Source organism: Macaca thibetana, chromosome X (genome assembly GCF_024542745.1).
Source record: "Macaca thibetana thibetana isolate TM-01 chromosome X, ASM2454274v1, whole genome shotgun sequence".
NCBI classification, from domain to species: Eukaryota; Metazoa; Chordata; class Mammalia; order Primates; family Cercopithecidae; genus Macaca; species Macaca thibetana.
Genome location: NC_065598.1, coordinates 73,325,694 through 73,350,865, shown reverse-complemented (window position 1 = coordinate 73,350,865; position 25,172 = coordinate 73,325,694). Strand labels below are relative to the sequence as shown.

General features: G+C 38.5%; 1 protein-coding gene and 1 pseudogene across 21 annotated transcripts in view; both read right to left on the bottom strand.

Moving 5' to 3' along the window:
* LOC126946324 (cytochrome c oxidase subunit 7B, mitochondrial) overlaps positions 1 to 25,172 on the bottom strand; it is a 1,159,743-nt gene that overhangs the window by 518,982 nt on the left and 615,589 nt on the right. The gene's annotated exons all lie outside the window — the stretch shown is intronic.
* LOC126946300 (SPRY domain-containing protein 7-like) lies at positions 5,082 to 12,009 on the bottom strand (annotated as a pseudogene).

Below are 25,172 nucleotides of genomic sequence, written 5' to 3'. Positions count from 1 at the left end.
AGCTTTTGTTATGTTGTGTTTCTGTTATTCGTTTCAAGAAGTTTTTCATTTATCTTATTAATTTCTTTATCAACCCACTGGTCATTCAGGAGTATATTGTTTAATTTCCATGTATTTGTATAGTTTCCAAATTTCCTCTTGTTATTGATTTCTAGTTTTTTTTTATTGTGGTTACAGAAGACACTTGATATAATTTCAATTTTTTGAATGTTTTAAGACTAGTTTTGTGACTTAACATATGGTTGATCTTTGAGAATGATCCATATGCTGAGGAAAAGAATGTGTATTTTGCAGCTATTGGATGAAATGTTCTGTAAATACCTATTAGATCCATTTGGTCTATAATGCAGTTTAAATCTGATGTTTCTTTATTAATTTTCTGTCTGGAAGATCTGTTCAGTGTTGAAAATGGGGTATTTAATTCTCTAGTTAATATTGTTTTAGGGCCTATCTTTATTTCTAGTAATATTTGTTTTATATATCTGGGTGCTCCAATGTTGGGTGCATATATATTCAAAATTGTTATATTCTCTTGCTGAATTGACTCCTTTATCATTATATAGTGTCTTTGTCTCTTCTTATAGTTTTTGTCTCTACATCTATTTTGTTTTATATAAGTATAGCTACTTTTGTTGATTTTTGGTTTCCACTGGCATGGAATATCTTTTTTCATCCCTTTATTTTCAGTCTATGTGTATCTCTGTAGGTGAGGTGTGCTTCTTGTAGGGAACAGGCCAATGGGTCTTTTTCTTTGTTTTAAATCTGTTCAGTCAGTCTATGTCTTTTTATTGGAGAGTTTGGTCCATTTACATTCAATGTAATTATTGATAAGTAAGGACTTACCTCTGCAGTTTTGTTATGTGTTTTCTTTTTGTTTTGTGTTTTTTTCTTCCTTCTTTCTTTTCTTTCTCTCTTCTCTTTTGAAGATGTTTTTTCTCTGGTGATATGATTTAGTTTCTTGCTTTTTCTTTTTTTTTGGATCTGTTGTATGTTTGTTTTGGTTTGCGGTTACCATAAGGCTTGTAAATACTGTCTTATAACTCATTATTTTAAGCTGATAACAATTTAAAACTGTTTGCATAAAGAAACAAACAAGCAGAAAGAATACTATTAAAAACTCTCCACCTTAACTTTGTCCCCCTTTAAACTTTTGTTATTTCTATTTCTATCTTATTGGACTATTTCTCAAAAAGTTGTTGTAGTTACTATTTTTGATTGGCTTATCATTTAGTCTTTCTACTGAGGATAAGGGTAGTTTATACTGCATAGTTAAAGTGCTATAACACTCTGTGTTTTTCTGTGTACTTACTACTATCTGTGATTTTTGTAACTTCAGGTTATTACTTATTGCTCATTAACATCCTTTTCTTTGTGATTGAAGTACTCCCTTTAGCATATTTTGCGTGATAGGTCTGGTATTGATGAAATCTCTCAGCTTTTGTTAGGGAAAATCTTTATTTCTCTTTCGTGTTTGAAGGCTACTTTTGCTGGATATTATTCTAGGTAAACTTTTTTTTTTTCCAGTACTTGAAATATGTCATGCCACTCTCTCTTGGCCTGTAAGATTTCCACTGAAAAGTCTGCAGTCAGACATATTGGAGCTCCATTGTATATTGTTTCTTTTCTTTTGATTTTAGGCTCCTTTCTTTATCTTTGATCTTTGGGAATTCGATTATTAAATGCCTTGATGTAGTCTTCTTTGGGTTAAATCTGTTTGGTGTTCTATAACCTTCTTGGACTTGGATGTTGATATCTTTCCGTAGGTTTGGAAAGTTTTCTGCTATTATCCCTTTGAATAAGCTTTTTACCCCTATTGCTTTTCCCACTTCCTTTTTAAGGCCAATAAATCTGAGATTAGCCCATTTGAGGCTATTTTCTAGATCCTGTAGGTGTGCTTATTCTTTTTTCTTCTGTCTCCAGTGACTGTGTGTTTTCAAGTAGCTTCTCTTTGAGCTCACCAATTCTTTCTTATGCTTGATCAATTCTTCTAATAAAGGACTATGATGCGTTCTTCAGTATGTCTGTTGCATTTTTCATCTTCAGAATTTCTGCTTGATTCTTTTTTTACTATTTCAATATCTTTGTTAAATTTATCTGATAGAATTCTGAATTCCTTCTCTGTGTTACGTTGACTTTCTTTGAGTTTCCTGAAACAGCTATTTTGAATTATCTCTCTAAAAGGTCACATCTCTGTTTCTCCAGGACTCTGTTTCTCCCTGGTGCCTTATTTGTTCATTTGATGAGGTCATTATTTCCTCGATTTTCTTCATACTTATAGATTTCATCTGGTCTGGGCGTTGAAGAGTTAGGTATTTATTGTAGTCTTTACATTCTGGACTTCTTTGTACCCATCCTTCTTGGGAAGGCTTTCCATATATATATGTATATATATAATTTTTAAAAATCTTTTTAAAAAATTTTTTTGAGACAGAGTTTGGCTGTTGTTGCCCAGGCTGGAGTGAAATGGCATGATCTCAGCTCACTGCAGCCTCCACCTCCTGGGTTCAAGCGATTCTCCTGCCTCAGCCTCCTGAGTAGCTGGGATTACAGGCATGCACCACCACGCCTGGCTAATTTTGTATTTTTGGTAGAGACGGGGTTTCTCCCTCTTGGTCAGGCTGATCTCGAGCTCCCGACCTCAGGTGATCCACCTGCCTCAGCCTCCCAAAGTACTGGGATTACAGGTGTGAGCCACTGCACCCGGCCTGGCTTTCCAGATATTTTTAAGGACTTGGGTGTTGTGATCTAACCTCTATCTATTTTAGGGGACACTCCACGTCCAGTAACACCATGATTCTTGGAGACTTGTAGAGGTACCACCTTGATGGTCTTGGACAAAATCTGTGAGAATTCTCTGGATTATTGGGCAGAGACTCTTGGCCTCTTCCCTTACTTTCTCTCAAGCAAATGGAGTCTCTCTCTCTCTCTCTCTCTCTCTCTCTCTATCTCTCTCTGTTCTGAGCCACCTGAAGCTGGGAGTGGAATGACACAAGGACTCGTATGTCCACCACCACTGTGACTGCACTGGATCAGCCCTGGAGCTAGCATAGCACTGGGTCTTGACCAAGGCCTGCTGTAACCACTCCCTGGCTACCACCTATGTTCACTCAAGCCTGGAGCTCTACAGTCAGCAGTTGACAAAACCAGGCAGGTCTGTGTTTTTTCCTTTAGAGCAGTGAGGTCTATGAGGTTCCAGGCAGGTGCAGAGGTGTCATCCAGGAGCCAGGAACTAGATTTAAAAACCTTAGAGGTCTGCCTGATGTTCTGTTGTACTGTGACTGAGCTGGCACTCAAACCCCTAGACACAGTTTTCCCCACTCTTCCTTCCCCTTTCCAAAGACAAAGAATCCTCACCTGATGGCCAGTGACACCACAGGCCCATGAGGAGTACTGCCAGACTACCGTTAATATTCCCTCAAGGCCCAAGTACTCTTCAGTCAGCTTGTGGTGAATGCTGCCTGACCTGGGACTCACCCTTTAGGTCAGTGAGCTCTCCTCTGTCCCAGGGCAAGTCCAGAAATGCTGTCCAAGAGTCAAATCATGAAACTGGGGACTCAGGAGCCCACTTGGTGCTCTACCTCTTGTGGTCATGCTGGTACCTGAGGTGCAAAACAAAGTCCCTTTTTTTTGTCTGCTTTTCTCAAGTAGGGGTTCTGTCCCATAGCCACCACAGCTGGTAATGTGCTAGTCTCACCTGGAACCAGCAAATCTCAGAGGCTCACCCAGGACCCTTGATGTAGTACATGGGTATCACTTCTGGTTATTCATGGCCAAGGTCTCTTCAATTAGCAGGTGATGAATGCAGCCGGGGTTGGGTCCTTCCCTTCAAGGTAGCGGGTTCCGTCTGGCCCAGGGTGTGTGTAGTATTGTCAGTCAGGAGCTACAGCCTGCAAATGGGGCTTCAGTACTCTGGCCAGTGCCCTATCCTGCTGTGGCTGAGCTGGTATCCAAGATGCAAGACAAAGTCCTCCTCGCTCTTCCCTCCCCTCTCCTCAGGTGGAAAGGAGGGATCTCTTTTGGAGCTGTGATCTGTGCAGCCTGTGGTTAGGAGAGGGGTGATGTCAACACTCTCTTAGCCACTCTGGCTTGTATCTCAGTAGGTCACCTGCCCCCTAGTTCACTATCTCTGGGCTCAATTCAGTACTAGGACTCACATAGGGGTTGCAGTTCTTGCAGCCTACACTGCCTTTTGAGTTTACTTAGAGCCCCAGAGCACTGTAGCCCTCAGTGGCAAGGCTTGCAGAACTCAAGTTTCAACTGCTGTGATTGGCGATTTGTCTCTGGCTAGGGCCGGTTTAAATGCAGTCCATTGGCCAGTGTCAGCTAAATTTGGTCCAGCTTTTCTTTCGCTACAACAGGACAGCACTGTGTTCAATGTTCCACAGTTACTGGGCTCTCCCTCTTCCAGCACACTGAAAGGCTCTCTGCACCCTGCCGCCACTGCTGGGGGTTAGCAGTGGGAAAGGGATGGCTTTGGTGATTCAGCACTGTGTTTTCTACACTTCAGTGCCTCTTTCAATGATAGGAAGCTGAAACCAGACACTATGAGTACTCACCTGATTTTTGGTTCTTATGAAGGTGCTCTGTGTGTGTGTGTTTATGTGTATGTAGATAGTTGTTAAATTGGTGTCCTTTTAGGGGGGGCGACGGTTGGTGGAGCCTTCTCTCCTGCCATCTTGCTCCACCTGGCTCCATATTGTATTTATTTAAATAAACATTAAACAAACTTCCCCAAATGCTGACATTCATACCACTAAACATAAGTATTTAAAATCCCAACTTCACTGTGGTCTATTGAAGACACTGATTCCTTAGACAGCATTAAAAATCATTTTTTTCTTAATTTTTTTTTTTTGTAGAGATAGGGCCTTGCTATGTTTCCCAGGCTGGTCTTGAACATCTGGCCCCAAGCAATTGCCTGCCTCAGTCTCCCCAAAATACTGGGATTACAGGTGCAAGCCACCATGCCTGGCCAACAAGCATATTTTAAAGAATATATTTTCATCTATAGGTCAGATAAAGCTTTATTAAATGGCAAACATTTTTAACAGTGGAGAAATAAGTTTCAAAAGCAAAAATATTCAGAAGGTCTGCTGTTCAAATAATATTTTTTTCAAAACCCTGTGGAAGAGTATGATAAAATTCATTGAACTGAAAATTCAGTTGAATTCTTATCAACATAAATAACTGGATACAGTGTCCCTTGACACTTGATGTTGGACAATGCATATTTTTCCATTCAAGCATATATTCTACATGGTCATATGTAATACCCCCGCATGTCCCTTCTGTGGAAGGCTGTTTGCTAGCAGCCTATTTTTCTCTTTATTATTGTGGTACAGGGCTCCTTATTTCCCATCACCAGACTGTATGTCTTGGCCAAGAGGTCTCTGATTCAAGTTTATTATATTATTTTTTTACAATTTTTTATTTTTTATTTATTTTTTTTTTATTTCCAAGGTTTTTGGGAACAGGTGGTGTTTGGTTACATTCATAAGTCCTGTAGTGGTGATTTGTGAGATTTTGGTGCACCCATCACCAAAATCTATATCAGTATAGACTGTACCCAATTTGTAGTCTTTTATCCCCCACCTACCTCTGACTCTTTCCCTTGAGTCCCCAAAGTCCATTACATCATTCTTTTGCCTTTGCATTCTCATAGCTTAGCTCCCACTTATAAGTGACAACATACAATGTCTAGTTTTCCATTCCTGAGTTACTTCACTTAGAATAATGGTCTCCAATTCTATTCAGGTTGCTGCGAATGCCATTATTTCATTCCTTTTTTATTTATTTTTTTAATCACTGAATAGTATTCCATGGTATATATACACAACAATATCTTTATCCACTCATTGATTGATGGGCATTTGGGCTTGTTTCATGTTTTTGCTACTGCAAATTGTGCTGCTATAAACATGTGTGTGCAAGTATCTTTTTTTGTGTAATGACTTCCTTTCTTTGGGTAGATACCCAGTAGTGAGATTGCTGGATTGAATGGTAGTTCTACTTTTAGTTCTTTAAGAAATCTCCACACTGTTTTCCATAGTGGCTGTAGTAGTTTACATTCCCACCAGCAGTGTAAAAGTGTTCCCTTTTCACCGCATCCCTGCCAACATCTATTATTTTTTGTTTGTGGCCATTCTTGCAGGAGTAAGGTGGTATAGCATTGTGGTTTGGATTTGCATTTCCCTGATCATTAGTGATGTTGAGCATTTTTTTTTCATTTGTTTTTTGGCCATTTGTATAACTTTTGAGAATTGTCTATTCACATCCATTTTTTGATGAGATTATTTCCTTCTTGCTAATTTGTTTGAGTTCCTTTTAGATTCTGGATATTAGTCCTTTGTTGAATGTAGAGATTGTGAAGATTTTCTCCCACTTGCTGAGTTGTCTGTTTACTTTGCTGATTGTTTATTTTGCTGTGCAAAAACTTTTTAGTTTAATTAGGTCCCACCTATTTATCATTGTTTTTGTTGCACTTGCTTTTGGGTTCTTGGTCATGAAGTCTTTGCATAAGCCAATGTTTAGAAGGGTTTGTCTAACGTTCTATAGTTTTTATGGTTTTGGGTCTTAGATTTAAGTCCTTAATCCATTTTGAGCTCAAAAATTTCGTATAAGGTGAGAGATGAGGATCTAGTTTTATTCTTCTACATGTGGCTTGCCAATTATCCCAGTACGATTTGTTGAGTAGAGTGTCCTTTCCCCACTTTATGTTTTTGTTTGCTTTGTTGAAGATCAGTTGTCTGTAAGTATTTGGGTTTATTGCTGGGTTCTCTATTCTGTTCTATTGGGCTATGTGCCTATTTTTATAACAGTACCAAGCTGTTTTGGTGACTATAGCTTTATAGTATATTTTGAAATCAGGTAGTGCGATGCCTCCAGATTTGTTCTTTTTGCTTAGTCTTGCTTTCGCTATGCGGGCTCTTTTTTGGTTCCATATGAATTTTAGAATAGTTTTTTTTTTTTCTCTAATTCTGTGAAGAATGATGGTGGTATTTTGATGGGGATTGCACTGAATTTGCAGATTGCTTTTGTCAGTATGGTCATTTTCACAATATTGATTCTACCCATTCATGAGCATGGAGTGTGTTTCCATTTGTTCATGTTGTCTGTGATTTCTTTCAGCAGTGTTTTGTAGTTTTCCTTGTAGAGGTCTTTTGACTCCTTTGTTAGGTGTATTCCTAAGTATTTTATTTTATTTTTTTGCAGCTATTGTAAAAGGGGTTGAGTTCTTGATTTCTTTCACAGGTCAGTCGCCATTGGTGTATAGCAGAGCTACTGATGTGTGTACATGAATTTTGTATCCTGAAACTTTGCTGAAATCATTTATCAGTTCTAGGAGCTTTTTGGAGGGGTCTTTAGGGTTTTCTGGGTATACAAACATATCATCAGCAAAGAGCAACAGTTTGGCTTCATTTTTACCAATTTGGATACCCTTTATTTCTTTCTCTTGTCTGATTGCTCTGGCTAGGACTTCCAGAACTGTGTTGAATAGAAGTGGTGAGAGTGAGCATCCTCCTCTTGTTTCACTTTTCAGAGGGAATGCTTTCAACTTTTCCTCATTCAGTGTGATGTTGGCTCTGGGTTTGTCATAGATAACTTTTATGACATTAACATATTTCACTTCTATGCTGATTTTGCTGAATGTTTTAATCATAAAGTGATGCTGGATTTTGTCAAATGCATTTTCTGCATCTATTGAGATGATTATGTGAATTAAAAAAATTCTGTTCATGTGGTGTATCACATTTACTTACTTGTGTATGTGAAACCATCCCTACATCCCCAGTATGAAACCCATTTGATCATGGTGGATTATCTTTTTGATATGCTGTTGGATTCAGTTAGCTATTATTTTGTTAAGGATTTTTGCATCTATATTCATCAGCAACATTGGTCTGTGGTTTTCTTTTTTTGTTATGTCCTTTCCTGGTTTTGGTGTTAGAAGGATGCTGCCTTCATAGAATAATTTAGGGAGGATTCTTTCTCTATCTTGTGAAATAGTGTCAATAGGATCGTTACCAATTCTTCTTTGAATGTCTGATAGAATGCAGCTGTGAATCCATCTGGTCCTGGACTTTTTTTGTTGGCAATTGTTTTGTTATCATTTCAATCTCACTGCTTGCTATTGATCTGTTCAGGGTTTCTACATTTTTCTGGTTTAAGCTAGGAGGATTGTATATTTCCAGAAATTTATCCATCTCCTCTAGGTTTTATAGTTTATGTGCATAAAGTTGTTCATAGTAGTCTTCATGGCGTTTTGTATTTCTGTGGTGTCAGTTGCAGTATCTCCCACTTTGCTTCTAATGGAGCTTATTTGGTTCTTCTCTCTTCTTTTCTTGGTTAATCTTGCTAATGGTCTATTATTATTTTTGTTTTCAAAGAACCAGCTTTTCATTTCACTTATCCTTTGTATTTTTTTTTGTTTCAATTTCATTTAGTTCTTCTCTCATCTAGGCTTTTCCTTTTATTCTGCTGGGCTTGGATTTGGTTGGTTCTTGTTTCTCTAGTTCCTTGAGTTGTGACCTTAGATTGTCTTTTGTGCTCTTTCAGACTTTTTGATGTAGGCCTTTAAGGTTATGAACTTTCCTCTTAGCACCACCTTTGCTGTATTTTATAGATTTTGATAGATTGTGTCACTATTAAGATCATTCAGGGGCAGATTATTTAATTTCCATGTATTTTCATGGTTTTGAGGGTTCCTTTTGGAGTTAATTTCCAATTTTATTCCACTGTGGTCAGAGAGGGCAAGTGATATAATTTCAGGTTTCTTAAATTCATTGAGACTTATTTTGTGGCCTATTATATGGTCTATTTTGGAGAATATTCCATGCAGTGATGAATAGAATGTATATTTTGTGTTTTTTGGTTGAACGTTTGGTATATATCTGTTAAGTCCATTTATTCTAGGGTGTGGTTTAAATCCATTGTTTCCTTGGTGACTTTCTGTCTTGATGATCTGTCAAGAGCTGTCAGTGGAGTATTGAAGTCTCCCACTATTACTGTGTTGTTGTCTCTCTCATTTCTTAGGTGTAGTAGTAATTATTTTATAAATTTGGGAGGTCCAGTGTTAGGTGCATGTATATGTAGGACTGTGATAGTTTCCTGTTGGACAAGGCCTTTTATCATTATATAATGACCCTCTTTGTCTTTTTTAACTGGTATTGCTTTAAAGTTTGTTTTGTGTGATACAAGAATAGCTACTCCTGCTTGCTTTTGGTGTCCTTTTGTGTGGAATGTCTTTTTCTACTCCTTTACCTTAAGTTTATGTGATTCCTTATGTGTTAGGTGAGTCTCCTGAAGGCAGCAGATACTTGGTTTGTGGATTCTTATCCATTCTGCCATCCTGTATCTTTTAAGTGGAGCATTTAAGCCATTTACATTCAATGTTAGTATTGAGATGTGAGGTACTATTCTATTCATCATGCTATTTGTTGCCTGAATACCTGTTTTTTTTTTTTTTTTTTCAAAGTTTATTGTGTTGTTATTTTATAGGTCCTGTGAGATTTATGCCTTAAGGAGGTTCTGTTTTGATGTGTATTTCGAGAATCTGTTTCAAGATTTAGAGCTCCTTTTACCAGTTCTTGTAGTACTGGCTTGGTAGTGGTGTATTGTCTCATAATTTGTTTGTCTAAAACAGACTGTATCTTTCCTTCACTTATGAAGTTTAGTTTTACTGGATGTAAAATTCTTGGTTGATAAATTGGATGTGAAATTCTAAGGAGGCTGAAGATAGGGCCCCAATCCCTTCTAGCTTGTAGTGTTTTTGCTGAGAAATCTGCTGTTAATCTTATGGGTTTTCCTTTATAGGTTACCTTGTGCTTTTGCCTCACAATTCTTAATATTCTTTCTTCCATCTTGACTTTAGATAACCTGATGGCTATGTGCCTAGGTGATGATCTTTTTGTGATGAATTTCCCAGAAGTTATTTGAGCTTCTTGTATTTGGATGTCTAGATCTCTAGCAAGGCTGGGGAAGTTTTCCTTGATTATTCCTCTCAAATATGTTTCCCCAACTTTTAGATTTCTCTTCTTTCTCAGGAATGCCAATTATTCTTAGATTTGGTCATTTAACATATCCCAAACTTCTTGGAGGCTTTATTCATTGTTTTTTAAATTCCTTTTTCTTTGTCTTTGTTTGAGCTCTGAAGTTCTTTCTTCTGCTTGTTTGATTCTATTGCTGAGATTTTCCAGTGCATTTTCCATTTCTATAAGTGTGCCCTTGCTTTCCAGAAATTGTGATTGTTTTTATTTACTGTATCTATTTCACTGAAGATTTCTCCCCTCATATCTTGTATCAGTTTTTTGATTTCATTAAATTGGACTTCACCTTTCTCTGGTGCTTCCTTGATTAGCTTAATATTCAATCTTTTGAATTCTTTTTCTGGCAAATCAGGGATTTCTCCTTGGTTTGGATCCATTGCTGGTGAGCTAGTGTGATTTTTTGAGTGTGGTAAAGAGCCTTGCTTTATCATATTACCAGAATTGTTTTTCTGCTTCCTTCTCATTTGGGTAGCCTATGTTAGAAGGAAGATCTGGAGCTCAAGGCTGCTGTTAAGATTCTTTTGTCCCATGGGGTGTCCTTTGGTGTTGTGTTCTCCCCCTTTTCCTAGGGATGTGGCTTCTTATGCACTGAACTGTAGTTATTGTTATTTCTCTTTTGGGTCTAGCCACCCAATGTGGTTACCAGGTTCCAGGCTGGTACTGGGGGTTGTCTGTCACAGCACAGAGTCTTGTGATGTGAACCATCTTCCAGTCTCTCAGTCATGGATAGAAGCACCTGCTCTGGTGGAGGTGGCAGAGGAGTGAAATGGACTCTGTGAGGCTCCTTAGTTGTATTATTGTTGCTTATTGCACTAGTTTTGTGCTGGTTGGCCTCCTGCCAGGAGGTAGCACTTTCAAGAGAGCCTCAGTTGTGATAGTATAGGGAGGATCATGCAGTGGGTGGGGCCCTAGAACTCCCAAGAGAATATGACTTTTGTCTTCAGCTAACAGGGTGGGTAGAGAAAGACCATCGGTTGGGGGCAGGGTTAGGCATGTCTGAGCTCAGATTCTCCTTGGGTGGGGCTTGTTGCAGCTGCTGCAGGGGATGGGGTATTGTTCCCAGGTCAATGGAGTTATGTTCCCAGGAGGATTATGGTCACCTCTGCTGTGTCATGCAGGTCACCAGGGAAGTGGAAGAAAGCTGGCAGTTACTAGCCTCACTCAGCTTTTGTGCAACCCGCGTTCTGTCTAAGACACTTTGCATTTGGTTAGAATTGTTACGAAGTTCAGCTGGAGGTTTCCTTCTCCTTGTATTTTTCCAGTTTCTCTGGTAGCCCTCCCCAAGGACTCCTGTGAGACAAAGTCAGACATGCCTTCTCTGGGGACTAAAAGAGTCCACAGGACTCTTCTCCCTGCTTCCTCTACTCCTGTATTTCACTTGGCTCTCTAAATGATCTCAGCTCCAGGTAAGGTCAAATCCTTCTCCTGTGATCTGGACCTTAAGATTCTTCAGTGAGGGTGTGTGATCGAGATCCCCCTTTCCCACTTTCCCACTTTGGGCACTCACAGTATTTCGGCTGTCTCCTGGGTCCTGCAGGAGCAATCCACTCCCTTCAAGGGGTCTGCGGATTCTCTCAGCTTTCCTGCAGTAGCTCTTGAAGCAAAAGTTCATGATGTGAGTCTCCACATGCTGTTCTGTCGGTCTGAATAGGAGCTGCGATTTAGTCCTGCCTGTTATCTGCCATTTTTTTCTCCTCTGATTCGAGTTAACTTTCTCAGCAACACTAGTATCCCAGATTCCTGTGAAGTGGATCTTGAATTCATAGCAGCTTTTGTTTTTATGTAAAAGTGGACTGGCTAAACAATCTCATATTCCATATATTCTTCTGTCATTTTTTACAATGACAACATCTGTTCCCATATGTCATATGTCCAGCTGCATGACTGGCATCCCCTTCAGAAGGATGTGGCTGGTCCCACTGTCTCTGCAGCACTGCAGACAGCACAACACTGAGGTGGCCATCACACAGAGACCACTGACTCTGCGGTCCTTGATTTTTTATCTGTCTCTATAGATTTGCCTTTTCTAGAATGTCATGTAGTTGGAACCATACAGTATGTAGCCTTCTCAAATTGGCTCCTTTCATTTAGCAATATGCTTTTAAGGGTTCCTTTTGCTTTTGTTGGCATTTGGTGGCAGAAACAGGCCAAGGATACACCTGATGAGAGACTCAGGGTTTTCTCCCTCTTGAGATTTCCTCCAGGCATTGTTTTTGGAAGACATTTGAATAGTTTTCAAGAGGAACCCAAACAACATGGGAGAATAAGCAGACGATTGTGCCAGCCGGCTGGATGTGTCTGGCTAAATTCTGAATAACAGCTCTGGTATATTGTTAAAGTAATTGTCCCTAGTGAATCATGCCTCCCAGTATCTGTGTCTTTTTATGGTTCTTTCCACACTGACACTTGACCAAGTGACTTGCTTTGGCCGTTGAAACATTAGTACATGAGATACAAACAGAATCTTAAAAAGCCCTTGTGCATAGGAATTGTCCTCTTTTACTCCTGGGAACTCTTGGGACACATATGAAAAAAGCCAGGCTGGCCACCTTGAGGATGAGAAACCATGCTGAGAGGCTCAGCTAACAGAGAGCACCAAGTGCCACACATATGAATGAGGCCGTCTTAGACCACCCAGCCCCAGCTGAGCTATTGGATAAATATTGTCATATGGTTGACCCAGGAGAGTCCAGCAGAAGAAGTACTCAGCTGAGTCCAGACCAAATTCTTCATCCCTAATATTTGTAAGAATTATAAAATGATTATTTTACACCACTAAGTTTTGAGGTGGTTTATTACATAGCAATAAATAATCACTACAATAATGATCTTAATTTGAGTTACCTGTTATGGACCATCAGCTAAAACTGACCTGCCTGTACATGTGTTGACAGGATCTAAGTATAGAGAAACTAAACACACTGAGGGTACAAAAAATTTACATTCTTTTGAACTTAAGAAATATTCTTAAAGACATTTCACTTTTTTGAACTCTAAAAACATCTTCCTGTTAATTTCTTTTGCAGCTCATTAGTCACTTAAGTCTGTTTCTCCTCCCCACCTTGAAGTAATTTTCTTGTTGAAAACTCTCTTCCTTGGAAGCTGGTGATAGTGCTAACTTTCTTTAGTGTTAAATTGGTTTGCCCAGAGGTGGCAGGCAGCATCATGTGCATGCTCACCTATATGGTACTGACTTTGTGTCTATGACAAGGTTATTTGTTTGTACCAACCTTTTATTTTTCAAATCTACATCCTTTGCATACTGCCATCTTAAGTCTGATTATAATTATTTGTTGATATTGTCTATCTGTTTCCCACTAAGGGCAGAAGTGCTACAAAGTGATAAAAAGAGCACACCCTGGGGTCAGACTTCATGGGTTTTTATTGGAGTTCCCCTACTTACTGTGTGGCCTTGAAAAAATTACTTTACTTTATTGTGCTTTAGTTTCCCACTCTGTAAAATGAGCATATAACCCGTCTCATAAGGCTTAGAAGTTTAAAATGATGTAATTGACACAAGGCACTTATAATGGTGCCTAGCACATATTCTCCACCAGTGTTTGCTGTTATTATATAAAGGGACAAGGTCTCAGAGCCTGAAGGCAGCTTGAAGCCAGGCCTCTCTTCGAGAAAACTTTTAGAAATTAGACTGACTTTAATAAGACCCGACCGTGGACAAAATCCTTTGTTAAGGGTACAAAAACATACCTTTCTAAGGGAGCATGACCACCTGACATTCTGCTCCTATGCCGAGGCCCTTGTAATATTATTCAGTAAATATGTCCTTATTATAAATTGTTTGCTGTGTGCCTGCTATGAATAATATGGAAAATCACTGTACATCATTATTTTTCTTAAGGAGCTTCTGGGAAAAATTAAATAACTAACAAAGACAGAAGTACAGGATACGTTACAGGTCAATCTATGCTAAGTGCTAAGTGACAGTAAGTGTTGTAGAAGTTCAGAGAAAGGAGAGATCCTTGAGACTAAAGGAGGAAAGGTAGGCTTCCTAGAAGAACTAAAGGTTGAGTTGGGCCTTAAGGATTTATTAGGTAGAAAGGAGAAGGAAGTCATTACAGGCATGGGGTACATCTTAAGCAAAGCCAAAGAGGCTGATGTAGTTAAGTGAATTCAGATAACTGATGAGATCAGTAAGGCTATCTTAATGATCCTCTTAATGATCAACTTGCAGTGTTTGAGTTTTCTCCATAATTAAACTCCCCTTTGTTTTTTTCTTCTTCTTCCCTTACTCCAGCACAACTGGTTCTGCACAGATCCTCTGTCTAACAAGACAGCATTGTGGAAATTTATTTGGCCTGACAGGTAGAAAGGTTGATCAGCTCAAGTCCAAGCTCCCAAAAGGATGTTACAAAGTTCCTATCTGGCTGTCAATGTTCTGTGTATATTGAAGCATGCATTTGTAGTTCATTGTATAAAATAAAATGAAGAAAAAGAAAGAGCATGGTTTCTGTAAGAAGTTTGGAGCTTTGGAGAAGAAAGGGATGGCTTCTGTAAGCAGTCTGTGGCAGAAATCAGGTTCTAAAGCTGATTAAATCTCTAGGATTTGTAAGAGACAATTTTGAGCAATGAAAGGCAAATTATCTTTTACACAGCCATGTGCTCCAAAGAGCAGGGAAATTAGGTAGGAGAGGAAAGAGGTGGAGAAAAAAAATATCCCAACAGGAAAGCAAAATCACAGGGCGTCATCTATAGACATTCTGGAGCATCCATCCTAAGTAAACATATAGAATTGTGATGTGGTGGACATGTTTCTTTATTCATCTGAAACAGAGTGAAAGCAGAGGAGACTCACATGGAGCCGAAAGCAGTTATTCCTCTGTACAAAAAAGATGCAGGGCAAGTACTTCGGAGGTTCTGAATTCTAAGTGAATGAATACTAAGAAAACCACTCATCACTTTCTTGAGGTTTCGAAGAATGTGGAGCAATAGGAATGGACTAGTCACAAAGCAGCACAAAAATGTAACTTTCTTTCTCTCCCTCCTTCCTTCCTTCCTTCCTTCCTTCCTTCCTTCCTTCCTTCCTTCCTTCCTTCCTTCCTTCCTTCCTTCCTTCCTTCCTTCCTTCCTTCTTTCTCTCTTCCTTTCTCTCGTTCTCTTGTTTTCTCTTTCTTTCTTTCTTTCTTTCTTTCTTTCTTTCTTTCTTTCTTTCTTTCTTTCTTTCTTTCTTTCTTTCTTTCATTACAGAGCTTAACTTTGTTCTGAGCCCTCACACCCACGTGGTGATTTTTCCAGCAATTACTATAATTGTCATTATGTCAGACTACCTAGTCTTTTGGCCACTGTGTATTCACTTGCTTCTGAGGCCCATAGATGTTGCTAGGCCCTCCTCCAGTGAGGAGGTCCCTGTACTTTAGCTCATTAATCTCCTCTTCTCTCACTGGTTGGCTTAGGAACCCTCTTTTGCTTTCTCTATATCCTGCAGGAGAAGGGTGTGCAAACCCCTGTGAGACCACTCTCAAGCCCACCTGTCTTGTCTCCTCCTTCAGTCCTAACTACTCAATAGTGGTTGATTTTTTCCTCCAAGGAATTTTGGTTCTATCTGGAGACATATTTGTTGTCATAACTGGGATGGTGCTATTGGCATCTTGTGCGTAGGGGCCAGGGATGCTGCTCAACATCCTACAATGCACAGGACAGCCCCTCAATGTCAAGAATACTGAGGTGGAGAAACTCTGGTCTGTGCTGACAATACAAATGACTGAGAAGGGAAAGCCTATTGAGTGACTTTTTAAAATGTTACTCTACTGCTTTTATGTTGAACGTGTGACTTGCTACGGAGGGACCAAAGTCTAGCAGAGAGAGTCACTCATGTAAACAAATAAGTGAGGTGGTGTGTTATAGGTGCTGACATTTAATATATATGTATGCAGTTTTTTCAAAAAGGTAATTCTTCACTGTAGCCTTTAAACTTATAAAACTATTAGTAATGCATGATTAGCTTGTATTGAAACTTTTCAATTTAACAAATATTATACCACAAGTGTTATCTGTGTTCTAAGTATTATCCATCAACTCCTGCTTGCCTAAAAGTTTGCTCATAAAGCCACATTCAGGCAGTACTGTCCACTTAGTGGGAACCTTCTGAATTGTAGGCATAATGCCTAGAAAGAACTAATCAGCCTTAGGAGTGTTGGGCTTGGAAAACCCAAATGTATAATGTGATGGCAAATGTTGTGGCTAAAGGAAACTTAAAATTCATCCTCCAAACTGGGACAAGTTGAGAGTAAATGGACTACTATTAATAACCATGTTAGGACAATAGGTATACACTAGTACCGTCCACAGAAAATCTAAATCATAGCACTTTTGAAGGTGACTACCAATTAATGTCTAAAAATTCCTCGTGTAAGTGGCTAACAGTTTAAGAAGTATCTCTTTCTAGAAGGAGTTGCGTTTCCACATGGCATTTTGGGAGATCAAGAGCAGTTAAGGTCTAAAATAACATAGCTGTGACAATGGAATTTATTTATTTATTATTATTTATATATTTCCACAAGTTATTGGATTACAGGTGGTATTTGGGTCCTCATAGCTTAGCTCCCTCATATCAATGAGAACATATGATGTTTGGTTTTTCATTCCTGAGTTACTTCACTTAGAATAAGTCTCCGGTCTCGTCTAGGTCTCTGAAAATGCTGTTAATCCATTCCTTTTTATGTCTACATAGAATTCCATCATATATATATATGGATATATATATAAAAAATAGTTTATTCACTGTGAGATTGATGGGCATTTGGGTTTGTCCCATGATTCTGCAGTTGTGAATTGTGAATTGTGCTGTTACAAACATGTGTATGCAATATCTTTTTCGAATAATGACTTATTTTCCTCTGGGTAGATAACTGGTAGTGGGATTGCTGGATCAAATGGTAGTTCTACTTTTGGTCCTTTAAGGAATCTCCACACTGTTTTCCATAGTGGCTGTACCAGTCTACATTCCCACCAGCAGTGTAGAAGTGTTCCCTGATCACTGCATTCACACCAACATCTACTGTTTTTTTATTTTTTTGATTATGGCCATTCTTGCAGGAGTAAGGTGGTATCACATTGTGGTTTTGATTTGCATTTCCCTGATCATTAGTGATGCTGAGCATTTTTTTATATGCTTGTTGGCTATTTGTATATCTTCTTTTGAGAATTGTCTATTCATGTTCTCAGTCCACTTTTTGACGGGATTGTTTGTTTTTTTTCTTACTGATTTGTTTGAGTTTGTTGTAGATTCTGGATGTTAGTCCTTTGTAAGATGTATAGATTGTGAAGATTTTCTCCCATTCGGTGAGTTGTCTGTTTACTCTGCTGACTGTTGCTTTTGCCATGCAAAAGTTCTTTTTTTTTATGATTTAATATTTCTTCTTTTTTTAAAATTTTTTTTTATTTTTTATTTTTTTAATTTATTTATTATTATTATACTTTAAGTTGTAGGGTACATGTGCATAACGTGCAGGTTTGTTACATATGTATACTTGTGCCATGTTGCTGTGCTGCACCCATCAACTCGTCATTTACATCAGGTATAACTCCCAATGCAATCCCTCCCCCCTCCCCCCTCCCCATGATACGCCCCGGTGTGTGATGTTCCCCTTCCTGAGTCCAAGTGATCTCATTGTTCAGTTCCCACCTATGAGTGAGAACATGCGGTGTTTGGTTTTCTGTTCTTGTGATAGATTGCTAAGAATGATGGTTTCCAGCTGCATCCATGTCCCTACAAAGGACACAAACTCATCCTTTTTGATGGCTGCATAGTATTCCATGGTGTATATGTGCCACATTTTCTTAATCCAATCTGTCACTGATGGACATTTGGGTTGATTCCAAGTCTTTGCTATTGTGAATAGTGCTGCAATAAACATACGTGTGCATGTGTCTTTATAGCAGCATAATTTATAATCCTTTGGGTATATACCCAGTAATAGGATGGCTGGGTCATATGGTACATCTAGTTCTAGATCCTTGAGGAATCGCCATACTGTTTTCCATAATGGTTGAAGTAGTTTACAATCCCACCAACAGTGTAAAAGTGTTCCTATTTCTCCACATCCTCTCCAGAACCTGTTGTTGCCTGACTTTTGAATGATCGCCATTCTAACTGGTGTGAGATGGTATCTCATTGTGGTTTTGATTTGCATTTCTCTGATGGCCAGTGATGATGAGCATTTTTTCATGTGTCTGTTGGCTGTATGAATGTCTTCTTTTGAGAAATGTCTGTTCATATCCTTTGCCCACTTTTTGATGGGGTTGTTGGTTTTTTTCTTGAAAATTTGTTTGAGTTCTTTGTAGGTTCTGGATATTAGCCCTTTGTCAGATGAGTAGATTGCAAAAATGTTCTCCCATTCTGTAGGTTGCCTGTTCACTCTGATGGTAGTTTCTTTTGCTGTGCAGAAGCTCTTTAGTTTAATGAGATCCCATTTGTCAATTTTGGCTTTTGCTGCCGTTGCTTTTGGTGTTTTAGACATGAAGTCTTTGCCCATGCCTATGTCCTGAATGGTACTACTTAGGTTTTCCTCTAGGATTTTTATGGTATTAGGTCTAACATTTAAGTCTCTAATCCATCTTGAATTAATTTTCGTATAAGGAGTAAGGAAAGGATCCAGTTTCAGCTTTCTACTTATGGCTAGCCAATTTTCCCAGCACCATTTATTAAATAGGGAATCCTTTCCCCATTTCTTGTTTCTCTCAGGTTTGTCAAAGATCAGATGGCTGTAGATGTGTGGTATTATTTCTGAGGACTCTGTTCTGTTCCATTGGTCTATATCTCTGTTTTGGTACCAGTACCATCCTGTTTTGGTTACTGTAGCCTTGTAGTATAGTTTGAAGTCAGGTAGCGTGATGCCTCCAGCTTTGTTCTTTTGACTTAGGATTGTCTTGGAGATGCGGGCTCTTTTTTGGTTCCATATGAACTTTAAAGCAGCTTTTTCCAATTCTGTGAAGAAACTCATTGGTAGCTTGATGGGGATGGCATTGAATCTATAAATTACCTTGGGCAGTATGGCCATTTTCACGATATTGATTCTTCCTATCCATGAGCATGGTATGTTCTTCCATTTGTTTGTGTCCTCTTTGATTTCACTGAGCAGTGGTTTGTAGTTCTCCTTGAAGAGGTCCTTTACATCCCTTGTAAGTTGGATTCCTAGGTATTTGATTCTCTTTGAAGCAATTGTGAATGGAAGTTCATTCCTGATTTGGCTCTCTGTTTGTCTGTTACTGGTGTATACGAATGCTTGTGATTTTTGCACATTAATTTTGTATCCTGAGACTTTGCTGAAGTTGCTTATCAGCTTAAGGAGATTTTGGGCTGAGACAATGGGGTTTTCTAAATATACAATCATGTCATCTGCAAACAGGGACAATTTGACTTCTTCTTTTCCTAACTGAATACCCTTGATTTCTTTCTCTTTCCTAATTGCCCTAGCCAGAACTTCCAACACTATGTTGAATAGGAGTGGTGAGAGAGGGCATCCCTGTCTTGTGCCAGTTTTCAAAGGGAATTTTTCCAGTTTTTGCCCATTCAGTATGATATTGGCTGTAGGTTTGTCATAAATAGCTCTTATGATTTTGAGGTACGTTCCATCAATACTGAATTTATTGAGCGTTTTTAGCATGAAGGGCTGTTGAATTTTGTCAAAAGCCTTTTCTGCATCTATTGAGATAATCATGTGGTTCTTGTCTTTGGTTCTGTTGATATGCTGGATTATGTTTATTGATTTGCGAATGTTGAACCAGCCTTGCATCCCAGGGATGAAGCCCACTTGATCATGGTGGATAAGCTTTTTGATGTGTTGCTGAATCCGGTTTGCCAGTATTTTATTGAGGATTTTTGCATCGATGTTCATCAGGGATATTGGTCTAAAATTCTCTTTTTTTGTTGTTTCTCTGCCAGGCTTTGGTATCAGGATGATGTTGGCCTCATAAAATGAGTTAGGGAGGATTCCCTCTTTTTCTATTGATTGGAATAGTTTCAGAAGGAATGGTACCAACTCCTCCTTGTACCTCTGGTAGAATTCAGCTGTGAATCCATCTGGTCCTGGACTTTTTTTGATTGGTAGGCTATTAATTATTGCCTCAATTTTCAGAGCCTGCTATTGGCCTATTCAGGGATTCAACTTCTTCCTGGTTTAGTCTTGGAATAGTGTAAGTGTCCAGGAAATTATCCATTTCTTCTAGATTTTCCAGTTTATTTGCATAGAGGTGTTTATAGTATTCTCTGATGGTACTTTGTATTTCTGTGGGGTCGGTGGTGATATCCCTTTTATCATTTTTAATTGCATCGATTTGATTCTTCTCTCTTTTCTTCTTTATTAGTCTTGCTAGTGGTCTGTCAATTTTGTTGATCTTTTCAAAAAACCAACTCCTGGATTCATTGATTTTTTGGAGAGTTTTTTGTGTCTCTATCTCCTTCAGTTCTGCTCTGATCTTAGTTATTTCTTGCCTTCTGCTAGCTTTCGAATGTGTTTGCTTTTGCTTCTCTAGTTCTTTTAATTGTGATGTTAGAGTGTCAATTTTAGATCTTTCCTGCTTTCTCTTGTGGGCATTTAGTGCTATAAATTTCCCTCTACACACTGCTTTAAATGTGTCCCAGAGATTCTGGTATGTTGTATCTTTGTTCTCATTGGTTTCAAAGAACATCTTTATTTCTGCCTTCATTTCGTTATGTACCCAGTAGTCATTGAGGAGCAGGTTGTTCAGTTTCCATGTAGTTGAGCGGTTTTGATTGAGTTTCTTAGTCCTGAGTTCTAGTTTGATTGCACTGTGGTCTGAGAGACAGTTTGTTATAATTTCTGTTCTTGTACATTTGCTGAGGAGTGCTTTACTTCCAATTACGTGGTCGATTTTGGAGTAAGTACGATGTGGTGCTGAGAAGAATGTATATTCTGTTGATTTGGGGTGGAGAGTTCTATAGATGTCTATTAGGTCTGCTTGCTGCAGAGATGAGTTCAATTCCTGGATATCCTTGTTAACTTTCTGTCTCGTTGATCTGTCTAATGTTGACAGTGGAGTGTTGAAGTCTCCCATTATTATTGTATGGGAGTCTAAGTCTCTTTGTAAGTCTCTAAGGACTTGCTTGATGAATCTGGGTGCTCCTGTATTGGGTGCATATATATTTAGGATAGTTAGCTCTTCCTGTTGAATTGATCCCTTTACCATTATGTAATGGCCTTCTTTGTCTCTTTTGATCTTTGATGGTTTAAAGTCTGTTTTATCAGAGACTAGTATTGCAACCCCTGCTTTTTTTTGTTCTCCATTTGCTTGGTAAATCTTCCTCCATCCCTTTATTTTGAGCCTATGTATGTCTCTGCGTGTGAGATGGGTTTCCTGAATACAGCAGACTGATGGGTCTTGACTCTTTATGCAGTTTGCCAGTCTGTGTCTTTTAATTGGAGCATTTAGTCCATTTACATTTAAGGTTAAGATTGTTATGTGTGAACTTGATCCTGCCATTATGCTATTAACTGGTTATTTTGCTCGTTAGTTGATGCAGTTTCTTCCTAGCCTTGATGGTCTTTACATTTTGGCATGTTTTTGCAATGGCTGGTACCGGTTGTTCCTTTCCATGTTTAGTGCTTCCTTCAGGGTCTCTTGTAAGGCAGGCCTAGTGGTGACAAAATCTCTAAGCATTTGCTTATCTGTAAAGGATTTTATTTCTCCTTCACTTATGAAACTTAGTTTGGCTGGATATGAAATTCTGGGTTTAAAATTCTTTTCTTTAAGAATGTTGAATATTGGCCCCCACTCTCTTCTGGCTTGTAGAGTTTCTGCTGACAGATCTGCTGTTAGTCTGATGGGCTTCCCTTTGTGGGTAACCTGACCTTTCTCTCTGGCTGCCCTTAAGATTTTTTCCTTCATTTCAACTTTGGTGAATCTGGCAATTTTGTGTCTTGGAGTTGCTCTTCTCGAGGAGTATCTTTGTGGCATTCTCTGTATTTCCTGGATTTGAATGTTGGCCTGCCCTACTAGGTTGGGGAAGTTCTCCTGGATGATATCCTGAAGAGTGTTTTCCAACTTGGTTCCATTTTCCCCCTCACTTTCAGGCACCCCAATCAGACGTAGATTTGGTCTTTTTACATAATCCCATACTTCTTGCAGGCTTTGTTCATTTCTTTTTCTTCTTTTTTCTTTTGGTTTCTCTTCTCACTTCATTTCATTCATTTGATCCTCAATCGCAGATACTCTTTCTTCCAGTTGATCGAGTCGGTTACTGAAGCTTGTGCATTTGTCACGTATTTCTCGTGTCATGGTTTTCATCTCTTTCATTTCGTTTATGACCTTCTCTGCATTAATTACTCTAGCCATCAATTCTTCCACTTTTTTTTCAAGATTTTTAGTTTCTTTGCACTGGGTACGTAATTCCTCCTTTAGCTCTGAGAAATTTGATGGACTGAAGCCTTCTTCTCTCATCTCGTCAAAGTCATTCTCCGTCCAGCTTTGATCCGTTGCTGGCGATGAGCTGCGCTCCTTTGCCGGGGGAGATGCGCTCTTATTTTTTGAATTTCCAGCTTTTCTGCCCTGCTTTTTCCCCATCTTTGTGGTTTTATCTGCCTCTGGTCTTTGATGATGGTGATGTACTGATGGGGTTTTGGTGTAGGTGTCCTTCCTCAGTTGAAAATGCAGAAATCACCGGTCTTCTGTGTCGCTCGCGCTGGGAGTGGAGACTGGAGCTGTTCCTATTTGGCCATCTTGCTCCGCCCTCCGCAAAAGTTCTTTAGTTTAATTAGGTCCCAGCTATTTATCTTTGGTTTTATTGCCTTTGCTTTTTGGTTCTTGGTCATGAAATCCTTGCCTAAGCCAATGTGTAGAAGGGTTTTTCCAATGTTATCTTCTGGAATTTTCATAGTTTCAGGTCTTATGTTAAAGTCCTTAATCCATCTTGAGGTGATTTTTGTATAAGGTGAGTGATGAGGATCCAGTTTCATTCTCCTACATGTGGCTAGCCAATTATCCCAGCACCATTTGTTGAACAGAGTGTCCTTCCGTGACTTTATGTTTTTGTTTGTTTTGTTGAATATCAATTGGCTGTAAATATTTGGGTTTATTTCTGGGTTCTTTATTCTATTCTATTGATCTATGTGCTTATTTTTTACCAGTTCCATGCTGTTTTGGTGACTATGGCCTTATAGTATAGTTTGAAATCAGGTAGTGTGATGCCTCTAGATTTGTTCTTTTTGCTTAGTCTTGTTTTGGCCATGAGGGCTCTTTTTTGATTTCATATGACTTTTAGAATTGTTTTTTCTAACTCTGTGAAGAATTATGGTGGTACTTTGATGGGGATTGTGTTGAATTTGTAGATTGCTTTTGGCAGTACAGTTATTTTCACAATAATGATTCTACCCATCCATGAGCATGAGATGTGTTTCCATTTGTGTTGTCTATGATTTCTTTCAGCAGTGTTTTGTAGTTTTCCTTGTAGAGGTCTTTTGAATCCTTTGTTAGATATATTCCTAAGTATTTTTTTTTTTTCCGCAGCTGTTGTAAAAGGGATTGAGTTCTTGATTTGATTCACCACTTGGTCACTGTTGGTGTATAGAAAAGCTACTGATTTGTGCACATTTATCTTATATCTGGAAACTTTGCTGAATTCTTTTATCAGTTCTAGGAGCTTTGTGGAGGAGTCCTTATGGTTTTCAAGGTAAACAATTACATCTTCAGCAAACAGGGGCAGTTTGACTTCTTCTTTATCAATTTGGATGCTCTTTATTTCTTTCTCTTGTCTTCTAGGTTTTCTAGTTTATGTGCGTAAAGGTGTCCATAGAAGCCTCGAGTGATCTTTTGTATTTTAGTGGTGTCAGTTGTAATATCTCCTGTTTCATTGCTTAGTTCAGTTATTTGGATTTTCTCTCTTCTTTTCTTGGTTAATCTTGCTAATGGTCTATCAATTTTATCTTTTTAAGGAACAAGCTTATTGTTTCATTTATCTTTTTAATGTTTTTGTTTCAATTTTATTTAGTTCTGCTCTGATCTTGGTTATTTCTTTTCATATGTTGGTTTTGGGTTTGGTTTGTTCTAATTTCTCTAGTTTCTTGAGGTGTGACCTTAGATTGTCTGTTTGTGTTCTTCCAGATTTTTTGATGTAGGCATTTAGGGCTATGAACTTTCCTCTTAGCACTGCCTTAGCTGTATCCCAGAGGTTTTGATAGGTTGTGTCATTATTTTCATTCAGTTCATATAGTTTTTAAATTTCCATCTTGATTTTGTTTTTGATCTATTGCCCATTTAGGAGCAGGTTATTTATTTTTTATGTATTTGCATGATTTTGAAAGTTCCTTTTGGTGTTGATTTCCAGTTTTATTCCACTGTGGTCTGAGAGAGTGCTCGATATAATTTCAATTTTATTAAATTTATTGAGACGTGTTTTATGGCTTATCATATAATGTATCTTGGAGAAAGCTCCAAACACTGTCAAATAGAATATGTATTCTGTGGTTGTTGGATGAAGTGTTCTGTATATATCTGTTAAGCCCATATTTTTCCAAGGTTTAGTTTAAATCCATTGTTTCTTTGTTGACTTTCTGTCTTCATTACCTGTCTAGAGTTGTCAGTGGAGTATTGAAGTCCTCCACTATTATTGTGTTGCTGTCTATCTCATTTCTAAGGTCTGTTAGTAATTGTTTTATAAGTTTGGAGCTCCAGTGTTAGGTGCACATATATTTGTGATTGTGATATTTTCCTGTTGGACAAGGCTCTTTACCGTTATATAATGTCCCTCTTTGTCTCTTCTAATCACTGTCGCTTTAAAGTTTGCTTTGTCTGATATAAGAATAGCTACCCCTGCTCACTTTTAGTATCCATTTGCATGAAATGGCTTTTCCCACCCCTTTACTTTAAGTTTATGTGAGTCTTAATGTGTTAGGTGAGTCTCCTGAGGGCAGCAGATAATTGGTGAGTTTTTATCCATTCTGGAGTTATTTATCCATTTAAGTAGAGCATTTGGGCCATTTACATTGAAATGTAAGGTACCATTGCTTTTGTCTTTCTCTTTGTTGCCTGTGTCATTTGTTTTTTTGTTTTTGTTTTTGCTTTTTAAACTGTATTTTTGTTTTATAGGTCCTGTGTGATTTATGCTTTAAAGAGGTTCTGTTTTGATGTGTTTCCAGAGTTTGTTTCAAGATT